Raw genomic sequence first — 16,653 nt, 5'->3', positions numbered from 1 at the left:
GTTACCTGGTTGCCTTAAAAGTTCATTGAAAGTTAAATTGAGTTAATACAATGAACATTTTTTGAGATTCGACAACCTTTATTAAAATATTATTACAATATTTTGTAAGCATATTGGGTAATTGTGTGTGTTTTATTTCTGATGACGCAGTGAAACATGCCAAATAGTGCTATTTTCATGATTTATCAAATTTTTTATGTGGTTCAGATACAAAAATATTTTGAGTTTCTATTTATTAAACAAATTTCCTTCATTGTATCAACTCAAATTTTTAATTTCAATAAACTCAATTTTAAGGCAACCAGGTTACTTACTTTTAAAGTTAAATCAACAAAAAACAACTTTTTTTTATTACAGTGTATAAACATTATCAAGCAATGCATTTGAACCAGAAGCTGATTTTATGGATGTATCCCCATAAGCTGTTTAATATTGCAATCGTTTGGGCAGCAAAAAAACTTGAAGTCTTCTGCATCTCTCCTGAGAAAAAGACCTCGTATGAGCTTCAAAGGAGATCTCAACAATGATCTCAAGATCAAAAAGTCTTCAAAACGCTTTCATTTTATTAGCTCTGCCCTCTAACTGTGCACCAGCAACTTGTTTTGTGTGATTTGTGCCTGTTTTAAAATCCTCTAAGGAACCCAAAAATCACCAAATCTGGCTGATAAGAGATTAAAAAGATGCATATTTGTACCTGCAAAACTCAAGCACTTATAGATCAGCAGTCGCATGTGATCTCCATTTAAAAAAACTACTTTTTCAAATAGTGAACATTTCAAATAAGTGAACTACACAAAAGCTATAAGTGTATATCTATGTTCATGTGTGTCATGTCGTTTCTGTACAGGTTCAGCAAAAGACCAGAGCAATGAGAAAACAACACTCCCCCTTGTGGTAAAGAGCACACATCTCACTGCAACCGCCCAGGATTACACATATGATTTCACTGGATTATATGGAGTACATTTAATAAGCATATTCTGAGAAACTAATACCTTAAAGCTTATAATTAATACTCAGTATTCTTAGTAGAAAAACGTTGCTGGGGCAACACAAGAAATGTGCTACTGTACATGCGTTCGTACTGGTTTTGGGTGGTATTGTGTGCGTGTGTGTGTGTGTGCAAGTGAGTAAGGTAGGGCATCGTTTTGATTTGAACGATTCTGATTCCGATTCTTACTTTCGATTCCGGTTCTTTTCGATTCTCGATTCCGATTCTTTGAGGGATGGAGTCAAAACATGTCACATCGATATTCAATGCTATTTTCAATACAACGGGGGAAAAACGCTGCATATACTGTCAATTAGATATTTTTTATATAATTTTTTTTTTGTCTGCAGAAAGTCTAGGCAATCAAAAATTTCTTCTGAAGAGATCACTTTATATGATAAAGCTTTTAAGCTTTTTCTCATATATAAACATTGATCAATGACTATTAAAATTATCTCACAAATATTTGTTAACTCAATGTATTTTTTACAACGGGGTAATTGTGTTGCAATAGTTTAAACACAGCACAAGTAAGCTTGATTTTGAATGTTAAATTGAATAAACAAAGATACATATTACACAAAATAGCACAAATAAATACAATAGAATAAAAGATATAAATGAAATAGACAGCTTTATTTTTTCAGGTAGGTCTAACATTCAGGTAAGAAACTGAATAAAAAAATGCAAAGTGGCTAAATAAATTTAAAATAACATTGGATAATGTTTTTTGCAAAAAATTAAATAGTTTCATATAAAACCATTAAAGTTACACAAGTTGATCAGTCAAGAGCAGTGTGATCGTTTGTCTTTTTGTAGTTTGACTTTGAATAACAAATGACTGCTGTCCCTTTAAGAACTGCCGCACTCATGGATCCTGAACACTGTTCCTGTTACTCTTTCTTCATTTCGTCCTGAATTGTTTAAGACTGTTTACATACTCTTCAAAATGTGCACTGAGAATTTGTTTGAGTGTATTTGACCAATAATAAGCTGGAGAAAGAAGCAAATATTTGCACTTGTATGTCAGAGGGGCTTTATTACGGTAGACTATGTGTGTGCGCGCTTCAGATGTGAGCCTGAAATCTGCGGGGATTCGTAGAATTATGTGCAATCCCGCGCGAAATTCAGACCGATCACACACACTAACACTAACTCGCTGTCGTAAGGAAAAGTCCAGCAGAACGCGCGTCCGTCGTGTTCAGAGGTTAACCGGCTGAATGAGAATATGCGGCTGCGTGTCAACTCGCTGTCGGTCAGAGAGGAGAGGAGAGGAGAGCAGAGCAGCTGGTATCGATTGTGTAGGCTGAGCAGGCTATCGTATCTTTTCAGATATTTCAGTATCAATATTTTTGACAACACTAGTTGCACTGTGCCGACCCAGGCTTTTAAAAGTGAAATAAATCCACACTTCAGAGCCGCTTACCTGGCTTCCATGACTAAAAGAACAAGCGGGCGCAAGCAGGAAATCACGTGGCCATGTAAACCAAAACTTGCGCGCTTGGAACCGAAGATCGGAACCGAAAATAAATTTTCTAAACGATTCCAATGGAATCGTTATTTTTTAAACGGTTCCAAGTTAGAACCAGTTCTCGATGCCCAACCCTACAAGTGAGTGAGATTGTGTGTGTGTGAGGAAACAAGATTGTAAATAATACAGAATGAGTTTTTTTGGGAATGTAAAAATGCAGAAAGATATTTGCACTGAAACCAAAACAAAAATCCTGAGGTATTAAAGGTATTTTGAAGATTGTTTTTTAACATTGATTTTATTGATTTGTGATTTTATTTTAAGATAGCACCCTCAAAGAAAACTCTGCATCACTAATAATGCACTGCTTTGCTTGGATTACAGCATTACCACTAGACCAGGAATTTAGACTAAGTCCTATGTGGTGTGACAGGCAGCGGGGCGAGGGACCGCGAGAGCGGGCCGGTGATTAGTGTTGACAAGTGCCAGCTGCATGACACACCGGTCTCGTCTCGCGGCCATATGACGGGAGCATAAAAGGAGGAGCAAGGACAGCGGAAGACGAGAGAGGACCAGGCCTGGACTTTCCCGTCTTCCGCTGTCCTTGCTCCTCCTTCATCACTTCACATCCTTCTGTCACTTCACATCCCACACTCACACACCGTATGAACCAGAGTCACTTCACATCCCACACTCACCGTATGAACCAGAGTCACTTCCCATCCCACACTCAACGTATGAACCAGAGTCACTTCATATCCCACACTAACCGTATGAACCAGAGTCACTTCACATCCCACACTCACACACCGTATGAACCAGAGTCACTTCCCATCCCACACTCAACGTATGAACCAGAGTCACTTCCCATCCCACACTCAACGTATGAACCAGAGTCACTTCATATCCCACACTCAACGTATGAACCAGAGTCACTTCATATCCCACACTAACCGTATGAACCAGAGTCACTTCATATCCCACACTAACCGTATGAACCAGAGTCACTTCATATCCCACACTAACCGTATGAACCAGAGTCACTTCACATCCCACACTCACACACCGTATGAACCAGAGTCACTTCACATCCCACACTCACCGTATGAACCAGAGTCACTTCCCATCCCACACTCAACGTATGAACCAGAGTCACTTCATATCCCACACTAACCGTATGAACCAGAGTCACTTCACATCCCACACTCACACACCGTATGAACCAGAGTCACTTCACATCCCACACTCACACACCGTATGAACCAGAGTCACTTCCCATCCCACACTCAACGTATGAACCAGAGTCACTTCATATCCCACACTCACACACCGTATGAACCAGAGTCACTTCACATCCCACACTCACCGTATGAACCAGAGTCACTTCCCATCCCACACTCAACGTATGAACCAGAGTCACTTCATATCCCACACTCACACATCGTATGAACCAGAGTCACTTCACATCCCACACTCAACGTATGGACCAGAGTCACTTCATATCCCACACTCACACACCGTATGAACCAGAGTCACTTCACATCCCACACTCACCGTATGAACCAGAGTCACTTCCCATCCCACACTCAACGTATGAACCAGAGTCACTTCCCATCCCACACTCAACGTATGAACCAGAGTCACTTCATATCCCACACTCACACACCGTATGAACCAGAGTCACTTCATATCCCACACTCACACACCGTATGAACCAGAGTCACTTCATATCCCACACTCACACACCGTATGAACCAGAGTCACTTCATATCCCACACTCACACACCGTATGAACCAGAGTCACTTCATATCCCACACTCACACACCGTATGAACCAGAGTCACTTCACATCCCACACTCACCGTATGAACCAGAGTCACTTCACATCCCACACTCACCGTATGAACCAGTGTCACTTCACATCCCACACTCACCGTATGAACCAGAGTCACTTCACATCCACACTCACACACCGTATGAACCAGTCACTTCACATCCACACTCACACACCGTATGAACCAGAGTCACTTAACATCCCACACTCTCTGTATGAACCAGAGTCATTTCACATCCACACTCACACACCGTATGAACCAGAGTCACTTCACATCACACACACACACACACACACACACACACACACACACACACACACACACACACAGCCTCTAAACCTACTCATCACAGGAAACATTCTGCATTATTACATTTTCAAAAATACATCATTTAGTATGTTTATAAATCCATTTACATTGTGGGGACCGCTGGCTGCTAGTCTCAGGCTTATATTACATTGTGGGGACATTTGGTGTAATATGTACAATGTAATATAAACAAGTACACACACACACACACATACACACACACACACACACACACACACACACACACACAGATGAAATGAAAGGTGAACTATCCCTTTTAAGTTTTTGCAGTGGCAACATGAACTGAACTACATAGGCCTAACAATATGCAAAATTAACTTGCATATGAAAATGAAATATTTAAATGTAAAATGTATTTGCGAATGAATTGCAATGATCTATATTAAAGCCATTGCTGACGTGTACACTACAGAATTAGACCAAAGTACTTGCATATAGATCCCTGAACATGATTCACTGACACACAGCAACCGTCCAGCTGATATTAAATGAGGAGAAACATCTGAGCAAAAGTCTTCATGAATCTGCTTCCTAGGAGAAACAATCGAGCTATTAGGAGATTGTGATATTTTGTCCAACGAGACAAAAACCAAGGCCTACAAATGTAAACGTGGCGGCTCACAGATGAAGTAATGATTCTCCAGTACTTCCTGTTAATGGCACTAGTATGTCACTCATCTGTTCAGATGGTTCATTTTTGTTGACAGAGAGAAACCCAACAAACCACAGAAATGCTTTGTTCCTTGACATCCCTTCTTTTACAGTTTTAAGAGCGCACTTCAAAACGCGCTCACAGCTACACCAGATGGTCGCTTGACGGATTGAAACTCAATATAAAGTCGCTCAGGGGGTGATTGTTGCGGCGTGGCGGTGTTTGAAGCGTCCGCATAAAACCATGCTCTTGTTTGTCACCATGGCCGTAATTTTTTGATTTAGCTTCATTAAAATGTTTAAAAGGACAACCAATCTGCTGCTTTTATGGAGTCCAATTGTCAGGACGGCATGTGTCACTGCATTTTCACGCCACATGTTTGTGTGCGTGCAGACGGTTTTGCGCTTTATTTGAGTCAAATGTGTTTCCAAAAGGACTTCAAAAAAGACAAACGATGATGTCATATACAGACAAACAGGTCGAATGCATACAAATTGCTTCTCCATGAATGGCTAGCTTAGCCTACAGTGGCTTTGTGAGGTCTATTCATGAAGTAATTTAATCAAAACATGAAAGATATTGTATCATAAACTGAAAGGAAGTCTTGTTGCGAGATGGGAAATTCCTCTATGCAACATAAACAGCTATTCAAAAATGGACACACCGTTAACTAGCATCAAAACAGTTTATTTAAAGCATGCTCGAATGCATTCATTTTTACAAAAAATTTATTTTTATGCTTTTTAGCATAAAAAAGCAACATGCCAATAGCAAACTCTACTGTAATCAACATTAAATATTCTGCACGTCACACAATTGGCTGCCTATAAGTGCTCCAGTTTGATCACTTATGAGGTTTCATTTCTGATCTATTCCAGTTATTATAATGCAGTCTTATAGTATGTTTACATGACATACTATAAAAAAAAAAGGAAAAGTTTGTACTTTGCATTTTTTGTGTGCAAAACAATTAAAAATGCTGTATTATTTATGCCAGGCCAGTAGATGGTGATGTCTCTTTGTAAATAAACCTTTCAGGCCCCCAAAATGCCATCATAGTGTAAATGAACGGACAAAATACATAAAAATGTTTCAGATTTTAGTTGAAAACGGTGGTATGAACTTAGAAGCTGTCTTTTTAGACAGCAAAAATAGGGATTAGAACAAAGGCAAAATATTAAAGTCAGCATGAAATACAAGTTTTGCTAGTGTTTTATTCCCTGTGTGAGGAATATCAGAGTGAAACTGCTTCACAAACAAGAACAAATGTAGGGCGGGGCTTGATTTGGTCCGAGGGGAGTTGATTGGATGGTTGTGGTTTGTTATTAGTGGATCTCAAGTGACTGACAGGTTTGCGAGATCTGAAATTCCCCATACACTACTAAATGTTTTTTTTTTCTTTTTTTGAGTTACCTGGTTGCCTTAAGATGTTGAGTTCATTTAAATTAAACATTTGAGATAATACAATGAACATTTTTGAGAATCGACAACCTTTATTCAAATAATATTAAAAGATTTTGTAAGCATATTGGGTAATTGTGTGTTTTATTTTTGATGACGCAGCCAAATAGTGCTATTTTCATGATTTATCACATTTTTTATGTGGTTCAAATACAATAATATTTTGAGTTTCTATTTATTAAACAAATCTCCTTCATTGTATCAACTCAAATTTATTTCAATAAACTCAAAATTAAGGCAACCAGGTTACTTACTTTTTAAATTAAACCAACAAAAAATGTTTACAGCGTATGCAACATAAACAGCTATTAAAAATCAAAAGCACCGTTAACTAGCACCAAAACTGTTTCTTGAAAGCATGCTCGAATTCATTCAGTTTCCCCAATATTGTATTTTTACGCTTATCAGAATTTGAATTGCATACCTTTCAACATGCTGACACCAAAATCAAATCATCTGCGCGTGTCACACAATTTGCTGACTACTACTAAGTGCTCCAGTCTGATCACTAATGAGGTTTCAATTCTGATCTCCTTTCAGTTATGATGCAGCCTTATAGTTCGTTTACACGACAATGCTGTACTTAAAATGGAAATGTTTTCACTTTGCATTTTTGGCATACAGTAGACCAAGGGTTTTCAAACTGGGGTCCGGGGACCCGCAGGGGTCCTCCAGAAGGTCCTAAGGGGTCCCCAGACAAAGCAAAAATGGATAAAGTCTACCAAACATTCTGTTTTAATCTAAATGTGTCTCTCTTCTCTTGCCATATACATTGGCTACTTTAAAGAATTGTGAAAGTTTGCTTTGTATCTTCTTCTGAGTCCCCTTTATCTCACTCACTGGAGTTAGCTGCTTTCATACATTTATTGTACAAATCATTTTTCTTTAGGTTACATAACATTATGTAGGCTATAGCCAATTTATCAAGTTTTCAAACCATATTTTGTATTTATAATATCACACTGTTTATGTTTTTCATATGCCTAAATAGAATATGGATTTTAGGAAGGGGGTGCCAGATAAAAGTGCATCATACTTGGGGGTCCTTGGCATCATCAAATTTGAAAACCTCTGCAGTAGACAACCTTGTCAAACGATCCCACTCTCAAAGATCTGTGAAAACAATTAAAAATGCTGTATTATTCTTGCCAGGCCAGTAGATGGCGATGTCACTTTGTAAAGAAACCTTTAAGGCCCCCAAAACGCCATCATAGTGTAAATGAACGGCCAAAATCCATAAAGTTTTATGTTTTTAGTTGAAAACGGTGGTGTAAACGGCCCCTTAGAACAGAGGTCTTCAACCCTGCTCCTGCGGACGCACTGTCCTGCAAAGTTTATTTCCAACCTGCTTCAGCACACCTGCCTGTGTGTTTTCACCAAGCGATCCTGAAAATCTTGATTATCTCCAGCTGTCTTTAATAAGGGTTGGAGCTAAACGCTGCAGGACAGTGGCCCTGCGTCCGAAACTAGTCAGCTGACTCGTTGCCTCGCTGCCTTATGAGACAATGGCTTGTAGGGCAGCGTTTTGTGCATGAAGGCACCTCACGAAACTAATTTCAGACAGACTTCTGAAGCAGTGTAACAGTTTAATGATCGACAGCAAAATAGAAATAGCTTTGGTGAGACCTAAACACTGATTTAATTACTACATTAGTCATTTCTCGCTAGAAATTACATCAGAAGTGGAAAATATTGGTTATTAACACACATTTACACACAAACTGAACAGAAAGCTCAACTTTCAGACGGCATCTTATTTTCCACACTCGACTGTCACTGAATGGAAAGCACAGGATACATGTATGCTGCCTTCAAAAATCCATTAGATGAAGGTCTCTCAGGAGACAGGAAGTGAAGCAAACATTAGATCTGGACATTGCTTGATGCCTTCCAGCTTTGAAATGTGTCCTCCGAAGGCAACATTTTCCAGGTTTCGGGCGCAGCCAGTGAGTCTCCAGGAGCAGGGTTGAAGACCTCTGAAGGATGCTGCCTATGTACACTCTAAAAAATGCTGGGTTACAAACAACAAATGGACTAACCCAACAATTGGGTTGTTTTAACCCACTGGTTGGGTTACGATAAATCGATTTTATGGATTAATTCGAGTTTTTAGTTTACGACGATTTTTGTGAATGAAAATCGGATTTCTCTTTAAAATCCGCCGACGCTCCCCTCTGGGCTCCCGTAATGGCTCAGCACTCCCCGCGCGCGTTTGCCACAGAGGTACACAAACAACAAGGAGAGCGTCAACATTCAGTTTTTCACAGAACAATTAACAATACCCCGCTGCAAAGTGTGTTTGAAGTCTTAACGGAACCGCGCTAGGCGCTATACTCATTTAAAGCTGCGCTGACACGAACGCAGCGCGAGCTCACACACGGGCCAATCTCGTGACAGACACGATACACAGCGCTGGTGATCCAGTGAGAGAGCGTTTAAATCAACACACCATCGCTACTGTGATCTAGTGGAAGCGGTCGGCGCACAATTCTGTTATAAACCACAGATATCAGATCAAACAGAGCTGAGCGAAGGTCAGGGGTTTCAGTCACAAATCACCAACATTCACCATGATTTACTGTAGTAAAACCACATGGATTTAATGTTGTTGTCATTATTTGTCTCAGGATTCGTACAACCTTTTGAGATTAAAATTCAAGCACTTTCCAATGGTTTTCAAGAGCTTCACACTTATTTCCAGCACTTCAAAGCTCAAAATATCCGATTGTAATGTTATTTTTAATGTGATGGTTTGTAAAACTAAAAGTTTAAAGGGGGTCTTGTGGAAGAAAAAGTGGAATGTTTTTTTTTAGTTTATTTTTTTAAAATGTGTAATCCATTTTGTAGCATTTTTATTTTAAAAAAGATATGAAATGCCCACCACTATAACCAGCAGAAGAGCACTTATTGATTTATTAGCGATTTCCACTCCCTAATGTATGGAGAAAAGTACGAAGTCACAGTCTCAGGAAAAACTAAACTTTTCTTCAAATTGTGACTAAATTACAGTAAAGTAAAGAGCTCCTTTAATAATCACTGAAGCTGTCGATCAGTTCAGTGTGAGACTATTGAAGAACAATGCTAATCTATATTTAATAAGAGCATAACATTTAAATTTTCCCTATACTTTTTTGCACATTACTGTTGTTAATAAAAGTTAATTTTATCTGCATATCAATTCATAAACCTTTGATATGTATACTGTATATTGCAAAAGATATGGTGCCCATTTATACTGTGGAATAGTCCGGGTTATTCACATGCTGAAAGTTTTGCACCCCAGGTAGGCACTTCTACCAAGCCGCAAATATTTAAGTTTACCTAAACAAAATAAAGTTAAAACTTGTTTTGAACAATTTCTTTGTCATCTGCAGATTGATTTTAAGTAGGAGGGGGAAAAAATCGTTTTAAATCGTAAATCGAATTTTTGGTGAAAAAATCGGGGATTTTTTTGGGGGGCCATATCGCCCAGCCCTAAGACAACCCAATCGCTGGGTTAAAACAACCCAACAAGGGTTAGTCCATTTTCAACCCAACTTGGGTTGTTTTTAGTCCAGCATTTTTTAGAGTAGGGGTCGGCATGTATATTTGGCCACGGGCCCAAAAAATGTTTTGCCACAAGATGGCGGGCCAGAATATAGTCAAGGTATAATTTAATAAATAAATAAATAAAAATAACTAAAATAAAAGAGCATTTTATTGATGTTTGAGTGCTCTTAACAAACTATGTTTTATTATTTCCACTTTCCATATTGTAAATAATAAATGTATTTTAATTTGCTTGTTACACAACCTATTGTAATAATTATTTGACGTCACGTATAGCATACTTTTACGCTCAGAATTATTCCTTGGCATCCTCACGTAGTGAACTGCATTTTTTTTAATCATTTGCGTGCTGGAGGTAGGCTAAACGATTATCGAGTGCAGAGTGATGTTAACATTTAAGATAGCACTATCAAAGAGTCTAAAGAGGAAACAGCGAAAATACGGCATACAAAGAACAATGGGAATTAAGACATCTGTGCATGCATCCTACCTGGTTTTGTGAATGCAAAGCTGGTGTGTCTAATCTGCAACGAAGTTTTCACTGTTTGTAAAGAATGTAATATTAGACGGCACCACGAGACATGGCACCTTTTTTGCTGGTTCTTGTCAATATTTTTTTTGATAAAAAAGGAAGCTGAGTTTGAGTTATCATTCACGTGTTGTGCTGAGGCCCTGCGATATAGGCAAACGTTTCAATGGTTCACTGTTCGTTTTAGAATACCAGACATTTCATGACGGCTCTTTTAGAGGCGTGTCTAGCGATCTATTTCACAGACTCTTGAATGTTTTTCAGAACTTTTCAAATTGAAAGCTCTCAATTTATCCCAAAATAAAACATTGGTAAAGGTAGAATCACTAAAGACAAAATTGAATGCAAGTGAATGTTAATATACTCATATTCACACTGTCCGCTCTAAACGGGGTTCGAACTCGGGTCTTTGTGCATTGGAGTCTGACGCTCTAACGATGAGGCTATATGCTAAATATTTTACCATTGGCCACTAGATGAAGCGACCATCTTTTGAAATGATGGGAGTTTACCTGCATTGTTCTCATTAGCTCGCCTCCGTTACACTGACATATATTTCAGAACCAGCCGCTATCAAAACAATCTGTCAGATTCGGCAGATGCAGGCCAGGTATTATCGGCCAGATATCACGCCAGGTATCACGGCCAGATATTATCGCTGGCGGGCCACTTTTGGCCCGCGGGCCGCCAGTTGCCAACCTCTGTTTTAGAGTGTAGACAACAAAACTAGGTATTAGGACAAAGTCAAAATATTAAAGTCAGCATGAAATGAAAGTTTCACTATAGTGTTTAATTATCCCGCTGTGATGTAAATCAGAGTGAAACTGCTTCTCAAAGAACAAATGTAAGGGGAGAATTAAAGGGTTAGTCCCCCCAAAAATGTAAATTGTGTCATTAATTCCTCCTGTGGTTGGACACCCGTCAGACCTCCGTTCATCTTCACACACAGATGAAGATATTAGTGTTGAAATCCGATGGCTCAGAAAGGCCTTCATTGACACCAATGTCATTTCCTCTCTCAAGACCCATAAAGGCACTAAAGACGTCGTTACAAAGCCCATCTCACTACAGCGGCTCTACAATCATTTATGAAGAGGCCAGAAGAGTTTTTGTGTGCAAAAAAACTAAATAACGACTTATATAGGGATGGGCCGATTTCAGAACAAAGCTTTGAACCGTTATGAATCAGTGAATCGATTCATGATTCGGATCGCAAGTCAAACTGCTGAACTCACATGATATTGGCGATATGGTTTTTATTAATGTGTGTTTTTATTAATTTTATATCTGTGTCTAAAGATGAACAGAGGTCTTACGAGTCTCAAACGACATGAGAATTAAATGACAGAATTTAATCACAGAAACTGTCCGTAGGGAATCGATTGGATAGTTGTGGCTTGCTATTGGTTTACAGGTTTGCCTCGCCTTCGTCATCAGAGAAGGGGAAGTTATTCTGGTTCAAGATTACATGAGGCAGTCAGTGTACTTATTGTTACTGTAATAAACACCACTAATAAATGAGATGAATACAAATTTTGCCCTGAATACCAAACCGTGCGAGTCAGTGAACCTCTATTTACTGTAAACGCTAATAGCTGAGTTTACACAAATGTCCTGTGGATAACCACACTTTGACTCATTTCATTTGTCGGAGTTAATTTATGTGTATCTAGCGCAGACAGATGACACAACTGACTTGGGCAACGCAGAGGAGTAAAGATGGTGATTTACCAGACTGTCATTAGGTCAGGGTTTGGCTGGTTAACTGTTCCAGTTAGCTTCAGCATGTATATGTGCCGCAAAAGTGGTTGTTGTGCAATTGCACAGATGCTTTACCAGTGACCGAACCACTGCCATTAGGATAAATGGGAATGATTTCCTATACTTGGTGTTTTCCAGAACAAATATCTTAACAGTCCTAAACGCAAATACATTCAGTTGAAAAGCAAAAATATATGAGATATTAACTCTAGCAACCATCTAGCAATGTCCTAGCCACTACCCAAGAGGACTGTGACACCAAGCCATCGGCCAATGTCTGTCGCGCTAGTTTTTGCAGTGCATTTCCAAAAAAGTGCAGATGGGAGTGGACAGTTCTGCGTGATTTACTGACGACGCACAAATGAATCAACACAGACGCAGCCGAATCATTTCTATAATGATCAACACAATCTATGAGTTCGCATCTGGTTTAAGACAGGCTTTTTTTTGGCTGTAAATAATGGCACAGACACCAGTAAACTGACGAACGCAAACCTTTATAAATCAGCTTGCGTAATTCATTTAAATACTCTCCTCACATTAATTTTGCGTCTGAAAGGGAAACTCTTACAAATGCCTATGCAATAAGGTCAGATGCAAAGATGTACAGTATATGTCCACACCTTTTCAGCACTATTTTTTTTACTGTGTCTGTAGTAAATCCCGATTTTTTCAATGGCTAAATGAGGGTTTTCGCTTGAGCAAGCTGTTAGTAAATCTGGCCCTTAAAGGACAACTCCGGTGAAAAATAAACCTGGGGGTAATTAACAGATGGTTAACGAGTAGATCATTCTCTGGAATGCGTTATGTGTAAGAGTACAAACAGTTTAATAAGAAGATACTTTATAAAGACAGTACATTACGCGTTTACAGACAGCGGCCATCTTGGAGAACAGTCACGACGAGTCGAGCCACGAACGCTGTGCTCAGTGATGAACTGTGACTGAATCTCATATGGTCCGCTGTTTGCGGAAGATAGCACTGAACGCGGCAGAGAAAATAAATAAATACAAATAAAAATGTCCATGATATTACATTTCACAAACTTAATTCCTATCGATCAGCTCACTTAGAACAGCGCTCGTGGCTCGACTCGTCGAGACTGTTTTCCAAGATGGCCGCTGTCTGTAAACGCGTAATGTACTGTCTTTATAAAGTATCTTCCTATTAAACTGTTTGTACTCTTACAAAGTTCTCAATGCTTCGGTCTGCATGTAGGGACCCTCATTATGCTGCCGTGTTAGTGTGAGGCTATTTTGAGCTGTTAGTGGTATTAACTAGCGATTTAATTTCACTTACTCTGTGCCCCATACACTCGCGTTATAAGCTAATCTGTTTCTAGAAATAAAACTCTTTACATTCGATTTCCATGAAAACGCATCCCAGAGAACGATCTACTCGGTAACCATCTGTTAGTTACCCCTAGGGTCATTTCTCACCGGAGTTGTCCTTTAATATCTTAGGTTATTTAGCATCAAAAGTAAATGTATATTGATTTCAGAATGTTTAGACAAGACAGAAAAAGCTTATTTTTTTGCAGTGTAACAGATACTTTCTCCAGAACTCCTCGGGTTAAATGTACGTTATATCTGTAATGGGAAAACACACATATATTGGAGTTCTGGGTATTTAAGTCTGTCATTGCCGGTAACTAGACTCTACGGTTTTTGACCACTAGATCCTCATCTGCGCTAACATGGCGTAATTCTCATTCTCCAGAGCTTGTCATAACTGGCTGAATGCTCCCAATAGAGTCTGTTTCCCTGCATTTCACTCATTCTCGACTGGGAATCCTGGAGTACAGAGAAGCTAACTTAGCATTTTCTGTTTTGGCGAAACAACGTCTTTCTGTCTCTTTAAATATTATTAAGTACTCTTGACCAACAGCTAAATAAAATCAGCCAGTGGGCAAGGTTGTGTTTGTGTAGGAGCTGGTTCAGCTGGAAGCCCCTCTCCCAGCCAGGGAAACAGATTTATCTGGCATGCCAAACCCAAAAGAGGCGTCTAGGTTTGCTTCTGGTTGTCCGCGGCTCGAGCTCTTACAGGCCTCCTAAAGCAGGCCGTGATGTGCTTCAGTTACTGACGAAGGTTCTGCAAACTATCATAATTAAAACTGCACTCTCATACTTAAAGGGTTAGCTCACCCAAAAATGAAATGTATGTCATTAACTCCTCTCCCTAATGTCGTTCCTCACCTGTAAGACCTCCGTTCATCTTCACACACTGTTTAATTGTCTTCTCTCCTGCGTTTGTTTTCAATCCTCAAATAAAGATTTGAACGGTTATGAATCAGCGTATCGATTCATGATTCGGATCGCCAATGTCACGTGATTTCAGCAGTTTGACACACGATCTGAATCATGAATCAATTCGCTGAATCATAACCGTTTGAATTTTTATTTGAGGTCAATTCTGTAATACAAAATTGTAAAAAAAAATCCAGAATTAACTTTTTATATCTTCAGATAAGACCTAAGATAGAAAGTTTCTCCCTGCATCCCAATCCGCATACTATCCATACTAAATAGTATTCGAAAAGAGAATTATTATGTCCCAAATCGTAGTATGCTGAAAGGATTATTCCACAGATACCTGGATGGTTTACTATTTCCGGTCCGAATCCGAAGTGCAGATCGACACACACTTTAACGGTGGATATAACCCTCAATCCATTGTAAGTTGGACGAGGATTCAATTAGAACTACAAACGTGGATAAAAGTGTTAAAAAACTACAAACATGGCAGATGTGCGAGTCAGACGGTTAAGTAGAGAGGTTTAGATAAAGGTTTGAGTGATCAATTATCAGTATTTAACCTGACGAAAAGATATTTATTTAGTGTTGTCCACATTATATTTCACCTGCAGTAGCATTGTGAACTTTTGTAATGACACGTTTGGCCATTAACTTTTAAAGCATCATTATATTAAAACTGCAAACACGAGGAGAGTCTCTGCATTAAAGACCCACACATGACAGATCAACGAGCGGCTACATTTCTCTCCGATACGGCAGGAGATTAAACTGAATGTGGAGGATTTGAACTGTGTGATGATTGACAGGGCAGATAAACGGTGACGGATGCACGTAACTAAGCGACAGAGTCGATAAAGATGATGAAGTAGTCCCGAAGCTTGCATACTGTTCTACTACACACTCAAAAGTATGTACTTTTTCTTCACAAAATGAGTACATACTTTTAGAACGTAGTATAAGTAGACAAATTGGAACGTAGCACCTGTAATATGCCTCTGTGTATTACAATACATATTATAATACATATTACTGTGTGTGCCCCCTTCTGGACTGGAGTGTGGATTGCCTGTGGTTGTCTGGCCGTATGCACTCGTATAACCGTGACAGTACAAATACATGTACTTTTACAGACACTGCTAAAATAAAAGTCCCGCACAACAACCAGAGCGGCAGGACGTGAGTGATGGCATAAGTAACTTCAAACTTCCAACTGGCGGTGTGAATGCAACCAGGAAAATGATCCTACAATAAAATAAGTGCATATCTTTTATTTTGATCTCTGTTATATTTGCATATAGCACAGGAATTAAAGGTGCACTATGCAACTTTCCGTCCACTGGAGGGCGCCTATTCAAAACAAAGGCGTAGTTTGATGACGCAAAGTGTGAGTGCAGTATCTTGGGACATGTGGTCTTCACCTCACAGCCGGTGGAAAGTAGGACTCGGGCAGAAATCACGTTCATGCATGCGGTTATTAACGTTACTGTAGCGTAAAGCAGAGCAGGACCGAGTGTTGTGGAGCTGAGCACAGCTGCTGGAGCGATTGATACACAAACACACGGCTCGCGAGCACCGGGACTTTTATTATGACGGGACGGGACACAGTCACCGGGCGCCTGCACTGATCCGCTCTTCCGGTTATGATTATGAGGTAAAGCAGCTCTGTTTATCATATTAGATACATTTAAGTGTGTTTAAAATTATGATATGACGATACTCTGTGCGTTCACTTGTTCACACTGCTAAGAGTAAAGCGCTCCTGCCAAATAAAACCCGAAACCGAGGGTAGCGCAGATATGACGCGATTGACAGGCGACTC

At 39.4% G+C, this 16,653-nt stretch overlaps 1 protein-coding gene across 1 annotated transcript in view; it reads right to left on the bottom strand.

Moving 5' to 3' along the window:
• The window catches only part of wnt7bb (wingless-type MMTV integration site family, member 7Bb), a 95,415-nt gene that overhangs the window by 50,282 nt on the left and 28,480 nt on the right, over positions 1-16,653 (bottom strand). The window lies entirely within an intron of this gene.

Source organism: Pseudorasbora parva, chromosome 25 (assembly GCF_024679245.1).
Source record: "Pseudorasbora parva isolate DD20220531a chromosome 25, ASM2467924v1, whole genome shotgun sequence".
NCBI lineage: Eukaryota > Metazoa > Chordata > Actinopteri > Cypriniformes > Gobionidae > Pseudorasbora > Pseudorasbora parva.
The sequence above is the reverse complement of the archived record's forward strand: the minus strand, read 5'-3'. Positions and strand labels throughout refer to the sequence as shown.